The sequence below is a fragment of the Falco cherrug genome, chromosome 3, assembly GCF_023634085.1.
Source record: "Falco cherrug isolate bFalChe1 chromosome 3, bFalChe1.pri, whole genome shotgun sequence".
NCBI lineage: Eukaryota > Metazoa > Chordata > Aves > Falconiformes > Falconidae > Falco > Falco cherrug.
Window position 1 is genome coordinate 38994933 of NC_073699.1, and position 12038 is coordinate 39006970.

General features: G+C 32.1%; 1 long non-coding RNA gene across 1 annotated transcript; it reads right to left on the reverse strand.

Moving 5' to 3' along the window:
• Window positions 1–458: 458 nt before the first annotated feature.
• LOC114016926 (uncharacterized) lies at window positions 459–11088 on the reverse strand. Its single transcript, XR_003561702.2, has 4 exons — window positions 10984–11088; window positions 9751–9940; window positions 5461–5616; window positions 459–1201 (listed from the first exon to the last, which is right to left on the reverse strand). It is a non-coding gene; the product is annotated as an uncharacterized LOC114016926 (long non-coding RNA).
• Window positions 11089–12038: the final 950 nt, after the last annotated feature.

The following is a 12038-nucleotide window of genomic DNA, read 5'->3' on the forward strand; positions in this document are numbered from 1 at the left end:
TATCACTTAGGGCTTGGATAGTTCAGCATTTTGATTCCTTATTATTTATCTTTCAGTGTTCAAAGTACAATACTCAAGTGCTTACCTGAATAAAAAAATATCTTGGCTCATAAACTTCTCTACATGATTTTCTAAAGCCTTCATATTCATTCACATTTTTATTCTTTTATTTTTGTTTAATTCCTTGGTCATGCACACTGTACAAACTAGTTAAGTCCAAAACAAGATTCTGGAACAAACTTCTAGTCCATTCAGTGGCAAATTCTGAATCTGCAACCCTACAGACAATGTCAATATGCACCAGCTTACAGGATTTGAACTAAGAGACAGGGCTCATGTACTTACACAACTAAAAGGAAAGTATAAATATAACCATGGATTTTCAGCACAGTGGTGTCTGAGTGTTTCATAAATATCAGCATCTCATAATGTGAGAATATAGCTTTATTATCATTTTACAGGTAGGCAGTTGAAGCAAACAGATTTTGGGACATGGAGTAGAAGAAGATAAGGTTGCTCACATATAGTACAAATAAAATGTGAAATTACTTTCTATTAGTATGCTTATTTGTGATATGGGAGAACACAGATTAATTTCTCTTTTATTTTGAAGCAGTTTGAATGAGCCTCATTCCATATTATTCTGAGAGGGATGGCACTCTGTCTTTATTGCAGTCTTTCCCTTTTTGTAGGCAATTTTAGCAGTTGTTCCATCAAAGACAGACAGGAAAACTTGTATGTGCTCAGGCACTACTGTCTTCCCCTGCAATGTAGATGACCTTGGCTCAAATCCCCAGTCAGACAAAGGACAGGACTGAACCTTGTCTTCTGATACCTTTTGTTAATACTTCTTTGTAAAGACCTTTAACCATTCAGAGCATATCATTATTGGCTACAGTTGTACTTGGGAAAGTTCAGCCTGCTACAGATAAGATTGTGGAATCTCAGATTAGATATTTAGAAAAGTTTATATGAAGAATCTTGCTTGACTTCTGTGGGAGAGGCCACAAAAATATCTAGTTCTGCAGCTCAGCATTCAACTGCTTCATCACATGACACTTTATTATTTTTTTTCCTAGGGTTTTCTTCTTCATCAACTGTACAACTTCCTTCTCCAACAACACAGGAGGAAAGTCTTGCAGACAACATACCTCGATGTATGTCTTTGATCAATTCCTTCATCATTCCCTTTCCTGCAACACTAAGCAAGGACCAAAGTAAATGATAGAATTTTAGTTTACAAATAAGATATTTTCATAAGCTGTAACAAAAACTTCTGATCTGAAGTTGCAAAAGTCTTTTTTTTTTTTTTTTTTTTTGTAAATCTAGTAATTGTGGAGGTTGAAGAGAAAAAGCTTAACTTTGGACTTTGAAAGAATACTTTATATTTACCTACAAAACTGTTTAGCTCTAAAAACTTTTTCCAAGTTAAAAAACAAAGCAACACAAAACTTGGGTACTTGTCAGTTTGTATTAATCACACGCACAAAACCACAGGTTTAAAAACTTTTCAGTATTCTTAAGGTAATCATAATGTATTTTTCTTTTCTTAGTATGCTGCATCTTTTAAATATATGCTTCATTTCTTCATCATTTGGCTCTGTCCCATGTTGGAATTGCTCCCTGCTGTTAATTAGAGGTGACTATGATTTGATTAATCTCAAACATGTGTTATATATGCACAATATGGAAAACTGTATTCTATATTTTTCTGCTTAAGGTATGCTTGAATGTAATGGAAGTAAGCCAAACATTTTTTAATGACTCAGGACCTAATCTTATCACAATGAACAATATGGATATGATCAAAATAAGACATTCTAATCCATCTGAAGTGTTAAAAGTTCACAGAAATATGCACTAATCATGTACAGTATTTCTCAATATAATACAAACAAGATTTCAAATGCATCAATGCATACCATCTGAACATCATCGCTATGTGTAAATCTTAAATTCTCCACCTCTCTCTTCATTTCAACAAAGTTTTATCTCACACTGACAATTTGCTTTTCCTGGTCTCACATTGTTGGCATGGTTCCATGTATACTTTTTTGAAGACACTACTCATTTTTCAGACTTAAGGAGCTAGCAGTCAGCAATGGCTATAACATTTCTGTATTATTTTATATAGTTCTTGGTCTTGAAAGGTCTTTAATAAGTAGAGTACAACTGTAAATTAACTTATTAGCACAGGATTATTTGTAAGCTTAAATTCAATTTTGAAGTTAGTAATCATGCAGTTATACAAGAAAGGTTTGCTATATAATTGTTTTCTGTGTTTATAAGCATCTTTAAAGATCACTCAAAAAAGTTTTGAATACTTTATGTCACAGTAATGCTTATGCATTTTTGTGCAAATTAAAGTATTGTGACTATTAACAAAAGTTCTCTAAGGGATTTCCTCAGGCTATTCAAAAGAAATTATTTTAAATAAGTTAAATGTAACAATTTTAATTTTAAAAAATTACAATTATTTAATTTGCTTGCTCTAATTTTTTTGAAGTAGAACTTTTTGGTTGTTGTTGTTGTTGTTATAATTATTAATATACAGCCTCCAGTGGTAAAGTGAACTATAATTCTAATTAATTTTTCCTACAGCTGTATACAAATCAATAACTATAAGCATCCCAAAGGAAAAGCATGCTGTATGGCCCTCCAAGTTCCTAATGAATGCAAATAATCTGACCTTTCTCTGACAACTATGAATATTGTTTCACAATTTTGCCATTGAAATTGCTGTAATCAGCTATTCATACAGCAAATCCAAAGCCAATATTAGTTGTAAATAACTGTTCATTACAAGACAGTGTATTGTACAGTTACCATATTGAACAAACTTTATGATTTTGGGAATCAGTTCCTCTAACATATTTTGTCGAATAAGGTCTTCAAAGAAAACATGAATGTGGTCTTTACTTATATGTTAAGAGAAGTATTTTGTGTATCCTTGAAACTCCAGTTTAAATTATTACTTTTCTATTATTTGAAATACAAATACCTTCAAACCTTGAATTACTACTTTCTAGCTATAACATCTTTTTTATAAGTAGGGCAGTGAACTTGAAATGGAAGGAAGATTACAGTAAAAAATAATAAAAGCAGGATTTTGAATTTAAAAGGGGCAATATGTCCATGAAAATGAAGTATTTCTCATGCAATAATATAATAACACTGTGAATGAATGCAACAGAATGAAACAATGAGCTACTGTAGTACTACTACATCTAGTATTTCTTTCTCATAAATACTTTTCAAGGAGTGCTGGAAAAATTAACGTATAAATGGAAGCTATAGCACATATTTAACATCTATTTTAAAATTAAAAGCCTATAAAGGTTTAGGAGGAATTGAAATTAGGAGCACTTGCAATAGATCATTCTAATTTCTTCAAAACAGTAAAAATGCCTATGAAAACACTATTAAGAACAGATTTAAAGAACTAGTACTTATATTAAATATGTTAATTATAGATGCATGTTGACCTCCAAAAAACCCAACAGGATACAAAGAAAGGAAACTGTAAAATAGTCTAGTTTATCATTTATATTCAGAAAAAAAAAATGAATACATATGCTAGAAAGTACCACCCTTAACTGGGTATTATATTAATTAATATGTTTAAAAGTCTCCTTATTTTTAAGACAGAAGTTATTAAATTCTTAGAAGTAATTTCACTAAAATTATTAGTTCTCTTTGTCCTATTTTCATGTTTTGCAATAGCTTTCTGATTTAATAAGCTTTCAATACTCAGAAATCATAATAGAATAGCAACTAATGTCATGTTCAAATAATATGTGGGATATTTTAAAATAACAGTCCTTCCTTGATGACATTTCCTCAAGATCTTTACTCTCTTACTTGTAATTCTTTCATGTTCAGAATGAATCCCTGCTACATCTCACTCAATATTGATCTTCAAGGCATTTCTCCCAATCCTTTTCCCAGTGTGGTCACTGAACAGTATAAAAGTTCAATAGGAAGATCAGCTGCTCATCCACTTTTTGCTAAAGCAATTTGTATTATGGATTTATTTTAGCAGTCTACAGTGGCAGTTGCTGTTTTTACTATTTAAATGCTTTGATTATCTGACCTTGCTTACTTTATCTTTTTAAGTGCTGTGCATAGGCTTTAAAGTTGATCAATAAATGGGGATTCCTCCACCACATTATGTTGAAATCAATCCTGATTCAGACTATTTGTATTTCACTCTTATGAGTCCATCTGTCTTTCTTAATTTTATGTTCTCTTTTCTTAAATAATTTTATCTGCCACTGCAAATGCTTACTGTCAGGTAGATTTCCATTGCAATCAATTCAGCTTTTCCCAGTAGTAACTATAGTGTCTGGAAAGACACAAATATATAGGATCATACCCTATACCTGGACAGTCTTCTCCTATATTATTGTTGTTGTTATAAAATTTATTTATTTAAGTCATAGGTACTGTGAAAGTCAATAAACACAAATGTCAACTTTGGATATTCATTTCTTCAGTAACATTTAGAAAACAGAGTTTGTGGACTTCTAATCTCTAGCTTTATAGTTTTATGTTTATAGTTTTATGTCCTCTAAAATTAGACTAAACAGCACAAGCTTATTAATTTTTTTCAGATTTTCAATTTCTGTGAAAGAAGCAGATAAAGTAATAGAGCCAACCAGCCTCCAGCTGTGTCATGGTAAACCTTAAAATTTTCTGATCACCCTCAAGCACTATAACTAGTCTTGAATTTCTGCAGTGTCAAAATTGTATTCTTTGAGAAACTTTGTTATATATGGTGATTAATCTATTTAATATAAGTAAACACTTAAAATATTTAAAGTATTTCAAGTTTTTTAACTTTTTACAAATTTTAATCTTTACCTTGCTTAATTCATAATGAAAAGGTTATCACGGGTGTAAGAAGCTTTAGCATGGATATGTCAAAATAGAAAAGGAAGAAGAAACTAAATATAAAATCTAACAATGCATTAAATGTGCTATTCACGGAGTCCTGAACATTTAGGGGATTATCTACCTAGAACATATAAAACTTCCTGAATTACTACTTTGATCTCCGTTAAATATCTCCACAAATATTCAGAAAAAGGAATACCACTTCCCCTTTTTTTATCTAAATCACACACAGACATTAATTTATATTTCCATTAATTAATCTAAATATTCATCCACTTATTTCCTGTAATGCTTACATCATAATTCATTCCTTAAGTTCTATAATTAAGCATCACAAATTTAAAATAAAACAATGAGAGATACTTAATATTAAAAAAGTTTCCATCTTCAATCTTGCAAGTTTGTGAACAGCTTTTCACATGTTTATAAGGTAATTGGTTTCACAAAACTGCTGACATTCACACGTTTGAAAGACTGAAGCCTAGAAAGCCATTAAGATCTGATACTACTTTACTCAGCTTGCTAGATAATACATTATTTTTCCATGTATAAAAAGAAACTTACCTGTTTCTTCAAATCTTCTAGTTCTTTACCTGGTTGAGACTATTTCTCCTTTTCCCGGGGCTATTGCAGGTCAAGGGGTCACTGAGGCCTTGAGGAGCTGCTGTTCTTCCTCTTTTTTTGATGCTGTTATTCTTACCTTAAAGGTCTCCACACTTCCTGATTTTTTAAGAGAAAATAGGAATTATTCAAGTATTAAGTTTGTCAATGGTAAACAAAGTGAAGGTTTTGTAATGGCTGGGAGCAATTCTGCCTTAGTTGTAGCCCCATAGGATACACACCGTGATGTCTCTGATGAGAGGGGAAGGGCAAAAGGGGACAGGATCACAACTACCTTAAACATTCATATAATTAGAAGATGTTAATTTTAGCATAACTTAGAAAAAATAATGGGATGACAGAGGTTTAAAACATATTAGCATCAGTGGTGATGGTGGTGGTGAATATTTGGCCTATTTTGTGAAAGACATTATTAAACTTATATTAAAAACACTGTCCAAGTGAAAGTAAGCACATAAAGTAACTAATAGTAAACAGTCACTAAATAAAGAAAAACAGATCAGGATTTTCATTGGTAATTGTGTATGTGCATGAAAGAGAAATTGCTTAGATATCTAGTGTAGAAAATAATCCATACTCAAAAAAAGCAGCAAATATGCAACAGTTCCTTGCACAGTGGCACAGTGCCATTTTTGTTCTTTTCTGGACATGAATAATTTCAGAAATGCAAAATTATGGTTTCTAAGATTTTGCTATTTAAGACTTCAGTACGTATACATATATTTTTAAATGAATTATTAGTAATTATACTGAAATCCCGCCCTCTCAGTAATTTTTAAAAGAGCTTTAGTTAATGCAGGATGTCCCTCCTGAAAACAGATCAGGTTTTACTGATAATTCATTTCAGGTTTCCAGGGGAGCATTCTGTCTTCTCCTTTTAAAATTCCACTAACTAATAAAAGCACCTATTTCATTAGAGGGTTGTCCTGGTTTTCCTTTAAGCACTTCTGGAATGTGTGTGTGGATGTAAGTGGGTTGCTTTTGCCACAAACCTAGCCACTTAGAAAATAAAAATGAAAATACAAAGAAGGATAAGATTTTCTTGAAGGTGTCACACAATAGCTTCTAGTATGCGATGAGGGGAGGGTTCAACTTACACAATACTTACTAACATCACTTGTGAAGATTTTCCATTATATTGTGACAGCAGACAGGAAATTTAGAATAATTCACTGTGCCAAATATTATACATTTCTGCAGAGCACAGCTTAAAAAAGACAAGTCCATACGGTTTCTCTCAGGTGGGTAAATGTTAAGAGAGAAGAATCCAAGTTTCATGATGCAGCAGCACAAAGCTGGGAAGTGAAAATTATGTTGCAGCAGAGTCCTGAAAATATGACTGTAAAAGTTAATCAATAAAATGTCTATTCCTGTCTATTCACTAGAGGCCCCAGCTGCATAGCTTCACACAATCGATACTACAAATTATTACGATTTCCAGGTTCCCACCGGACATTCCGAACAAATCTTTCAAGTGTAACAGGCTTATATTGGGGGGGCAGGGGGTGGGGTGGGGGTGCAGCAATGTTACCTAAGGTTTATTTCATCCAGGATAAGTATGCAATAATATAAGCTGTGACTTCTAAAAACATCCAGTTGTTTCCCTCTGAAATACATATATTTGAGGCATCCTGTGAAATTAGCAAAAACATTTTTATTCTATTTTAAAACTAAAATTTTTTATTCTGGCAAACCAATGAATATAATGGACTTTTTATTGTTTTTAAATCCTGGTCAACCATTTCCTTTTTTCACCACTTCCAGGAAAATAACTTTTAACATACAACTTCACAACAAGGAAATGAAAGCATACAGAAATAGACTTTCCCCCTCAAAAGCCTTGCAAGAGCTATAGCAGAATATCAGCTCTATGTGTAGTTTTTACTGACCATTTTATGCTGAGCTGCATTTTTCTTTCTATGGTCCTATGCTCTTGCCTTGATACCAGCTGCATTTGCCAGATTAACTAAGTAGGGAGGTAGGTAAAGTCCAGGACTGTATGACTTTGAGTAAGTCAGCACCAAAGGGATGCTACTTTACAACATGTGCAGAACCCCTCATAGTGACTGAACATAACCCTTATGACATTCTCTGCCCCAGAAGACCCAGGGGACAGAGATCCATTGTTCTTTCTGTCTCCCAAGGAGCAGAACAGAGCAGATGATACCAACTGTCACTGCATGACTGTTTTCAGGTACACAGTAAGATGTTGTTTTAAAAAGGAATTTAAATATTTTAAATCTCCAACTTTTTTGTTCAGTTTTTAGCTTTATTATTTCAACTTTGCTAAAATTATTTCTTTATATCTGCACTTTTAATTTGCCAGATTCAACAAATACCTTGTGGACTGTCATCCTGCATTAATGAGTCAGAGTACTTTTTAAAAGCAATGGTATCACATATTTCAGTTTAAAACATAACCTCAGTCAATAAAAAATAATTTTTATAATCTATAGAGCCAAGCAAAGTTTCCCATAACTCAAAGCTTATTATGCTTACGTACTAAAGTAACAAACTTCCAAAGTCACTGAACAAACATGGAAAATAGAACAGGAAAAGGTAGGTTTGTTAATAATTTTTGCATGTTAACAGATTCATGCAGGTTTTATTTGTTCATACAAAGTATAACATAAAACTATAAAAAAAATCCTCTGAAAAATCTTCTAATGATTATCACTTGGCCCTCTATTTCAACATTAGCAAAACTCACTTCACTGAACTGTTGCAAAATTCTCTCAAAAGCTGTATTTCATCACACAATCGATCAGTTACAGCTGGGAGTTTCAATCCCCCTCCCCCCCACTATCTCACACTTAGTTACCACAATCAGTAGTCCTAAAAGTTTGTAACCGTTTTATTTTTAAAGAAGTATCTACAAGAATTGGCATAACATAGTATTTTGGTAACCAAGAGATCACTTGAAATGGTTAAGAAAACCCACTGTGGCAAAAAGACTCAAGATAGGTTAGGAAAGTAAATCAGTGACACTGTTCTCCCTAGAGAGGTACTAGTAATATCTTTAGAGATACAACTACAGGTTGAAAACCACCAAGCTGTTTTATTTAAAGAAATGAAGAAACATTACTGAAGACAATGCTTTTTCCATGAAGCTTTTCCCAGCCCTCAGCAGAAAAATTAACTAAAAACATTTGAACTACAGAAAGGATGAAGTTCTAGTCTAGAAGTCATTTACACTAAGCATACACTATCATATTTTGATTTTAGATATACAGTGTTTATTGCATCTGAACTTAGCAAACCTTCTCTCTGAGGAGATTTTTGAGATGGATTTTGATGCTTGCCATCAATCTGATAAAACATCTAGCTTTAAATGTTCAGCCCACCACCAGATGAATGAACTTACTTTTGCTACCAAGCTATTTTGTACAAAGTATTCATCATGCTTTGTGTTATTACAAAACAGCTTGAGATTCTGTCTGTATACTTAGTGATTGCTTAACATAACATGACTTTAGTAAGAGGAGAGTAACTGCATGCAAAAAGAATCAACTGAAAGGAGTAATTTTTACCATATTCTAAATCTGGAAAAATTGCAATAATGAATCAGGTTCAATATAAAAATATAGTTAACATTAAGCTAATTTATAAAAGTGAATTGTTGAAAATTGGTACTTTCTAATTAAATCCCGAGAGTTAGCATTCAATCTAATAGACACTAAATTTGGCTGATAAAAGCAGAAGCATTTTTTTCAGTGCAAACTTTTATAGTATACAGTATGCGGGTTTTTTTCCGTTTATGTTAGCAAGCTCATATTTGCCTTGCTGTTGTGACTAAAAGTTCAAACACTGAATTTCCTTTAATTTGATAGTGTCTTGCTTAGAGGCAGCTTCTTTAAAAAAAAAGAAAGACAATAAGACCCATATGTAACCTTTGGTCTCTAAATAGAGGAAGATGAGAATACCATTAATAGATAGGTAATAAATAATTACACATACTATTCTACTTCAACACTACCAAATCTCTCTAATTTGAAAAGTAAAACAGACCACTAATAATGGTATTTTTTCAACAGTCAATTTTTAAACGTAGAATATATTTCAAAGTATACATTAATCAATCATTTAGATTAAATAGTTGATTCAATACAGTTATATAACACATTTACACTACATCTTACCTGAGTGAAATGATTAATACAATACATATTAAAAGGATTTACTGTTGAATTTAATGCCTTCTGTTTCTTGAATACTGAAAAAGCAGTAACTCACTTGTAATCAGTAATTTCTTCTTCAGAAGTTATAATATGTTCTCTCAGGGTCTTCAGCTCTGTCTGTGATTTTCTACTGTTCTGTTCTTGGCGCACTGTTTCTGCTATTTGCTCACTTAGCTGCTCTTGAGTTGCTTTCAAGCTGGATTCCATTAGAAGAAGTTTTTCATCTTGACTGGCAAGTTCTTGGGCTGAAAGATAAAAAAAAAAAAAAAAAGAAAAGAAAAGAAAAGAAAAAAAAAAAGCAAGCATTACATTTATACCAAAGCCGAGTGATATTTTTGTTTGAAATGTAATGTAGTGCAACCCTCTGTAAGAGCTGGGCAAATATTGTTTTCAGGAGAGGAGCATCATTCAGTTCCCAAATCTTGAAAGAAAAATATACCATAAATATATTAATGGCTGGATTAAGTCTCTTTCATTGTATTCCAATAAACATAAATAAAGACACTTGGATACAATATTCTGCAAACATTTAAACTGCTACCAAATCTTACTGTATATACACACATTCAGTATTTAGTTCATTCTAAAGCAAACACTTATTGCCTTCATATGTTACAATGTAAGTCAATCTGGAATTCAAAAGCACAGTTTTGGAATGATAGCAGCTTTTCTACCATTTCAGAATTGTAACGTATACAGTTTAAGCTCAAAGTCTTCAATTCCGTTACAATTTTTCATGAATTACAGAGCACATAGTAAAAACCCGTTCTTTTCCAAGGTCATCCAATAGATGGCAATCTTTCCTTAGACCAAAAGAAACCATAGCCCTACAATGCTAGCTCTCAGAAAAATAAGTGATTTAAGACAAAGACATTTTTCCTTTGTTCTTTGTTGACCATTTTCCTAAAAGATATATGTACGTAGGTTTTAATTTAAATATTTGACCCGTAGTATGTGCATGCATAAGTTTGTGCGGGTGTGTGGATGTATGTGTACCTGCACACACACAAATCCACACACATGTATTTGTTTTTATACTCTTTCATAAATATATGGCTTCAGGCATATAGGCACATTTATTTACCAGGTTTAAGATATCATGGAATAAAACTAATCATTAAAACAAGTGCTTCAGAACAAGCATTTTATAGGATGCATTCCCTTTGTTATGTAGTATTCAAATTATTTTGAAATTTGACACCAGAAAATTTAAGAAATGAAAAAGCTTTTAGCGATAACAGTTCAGTAAGTAACAGATTTCACATGATCATAAATAAAAAAACCCCACCTTTTTTTTTAAATGTGCAGTAGTATAATATTAAAGAGTGATAATACACCAGGCTTCAATGAAGTCGGAAAACAGTATTTTCCAGGCTTAGATGGATAGAATCCTTTAAAGAAAAACATTTGTGCTCTGTTAACATGATTCTGTATTTATTGTCTTTAACGTCTGACAACATTCACCATCTGCACAGGATCTAAATTCAGCTATCATATCTACATTTGTGAATTCAGAATATCCAGCAGATCGATTTCTTTATATTAAAAAAATGCTTTGTCCTGTTCTCATTGACAGTAGCGGAATCCCACTCCTCACAAAACATGACAACAGTGACCAGTTCTATAAGTAAAAGTACTCTATAAACTGTTTAAATTTGTGTCCCAGGAAGCTACAGAACATTAACAGCTAAATGTTTAGCAGACAGTACATATCACCCACATCTCATCTTTACTTAGTATCAAGAATACCTGGATCTTTGTGAACTAATGACTTAAATGGTTATTAATGTCAACACATTAAAAAAAAATAGTCTATTGAACAACTTATAACAGGTTGCCTTTCATATCTAAAAAATGAGAAATTTAGGTATAGACAACCCTAAGCTGCCAACACGCAGTAAGAAATGTAATATATAACAAAATTCTATTTGCAGTGCATATTGGACCCATTCCTGTAATACATTTGTGCATAACTTTCTGTGGTAGATGGTCTCATTGAAATCAATATGACAATATGACTACTTATTTGGATAATGTTAATTATCTGTGAGCACCTAGTATTCAAACTGTTTGAAATCAAAAGAAAGGTAAATATTTTACATGTAAAGCTACCTCTTCCTTTTAAAATTTTTTAGCTGTTGACTTTTTTTCAAGTAGAAGACAATACTTTCTATGTCAAAGATGTTTATTTATATTTCAGGACTTATTAATTCATTGTCAATTTTATTTTAAGTAGTATTATCTGTATTATCTAGAAATGGATCATTAACAATGCTTCAAAAGTTCTTAGAAGGAGTTTAAAGGTGTGATCTGTTGCCTGGAGATGGAATTATCTTTCAAAAT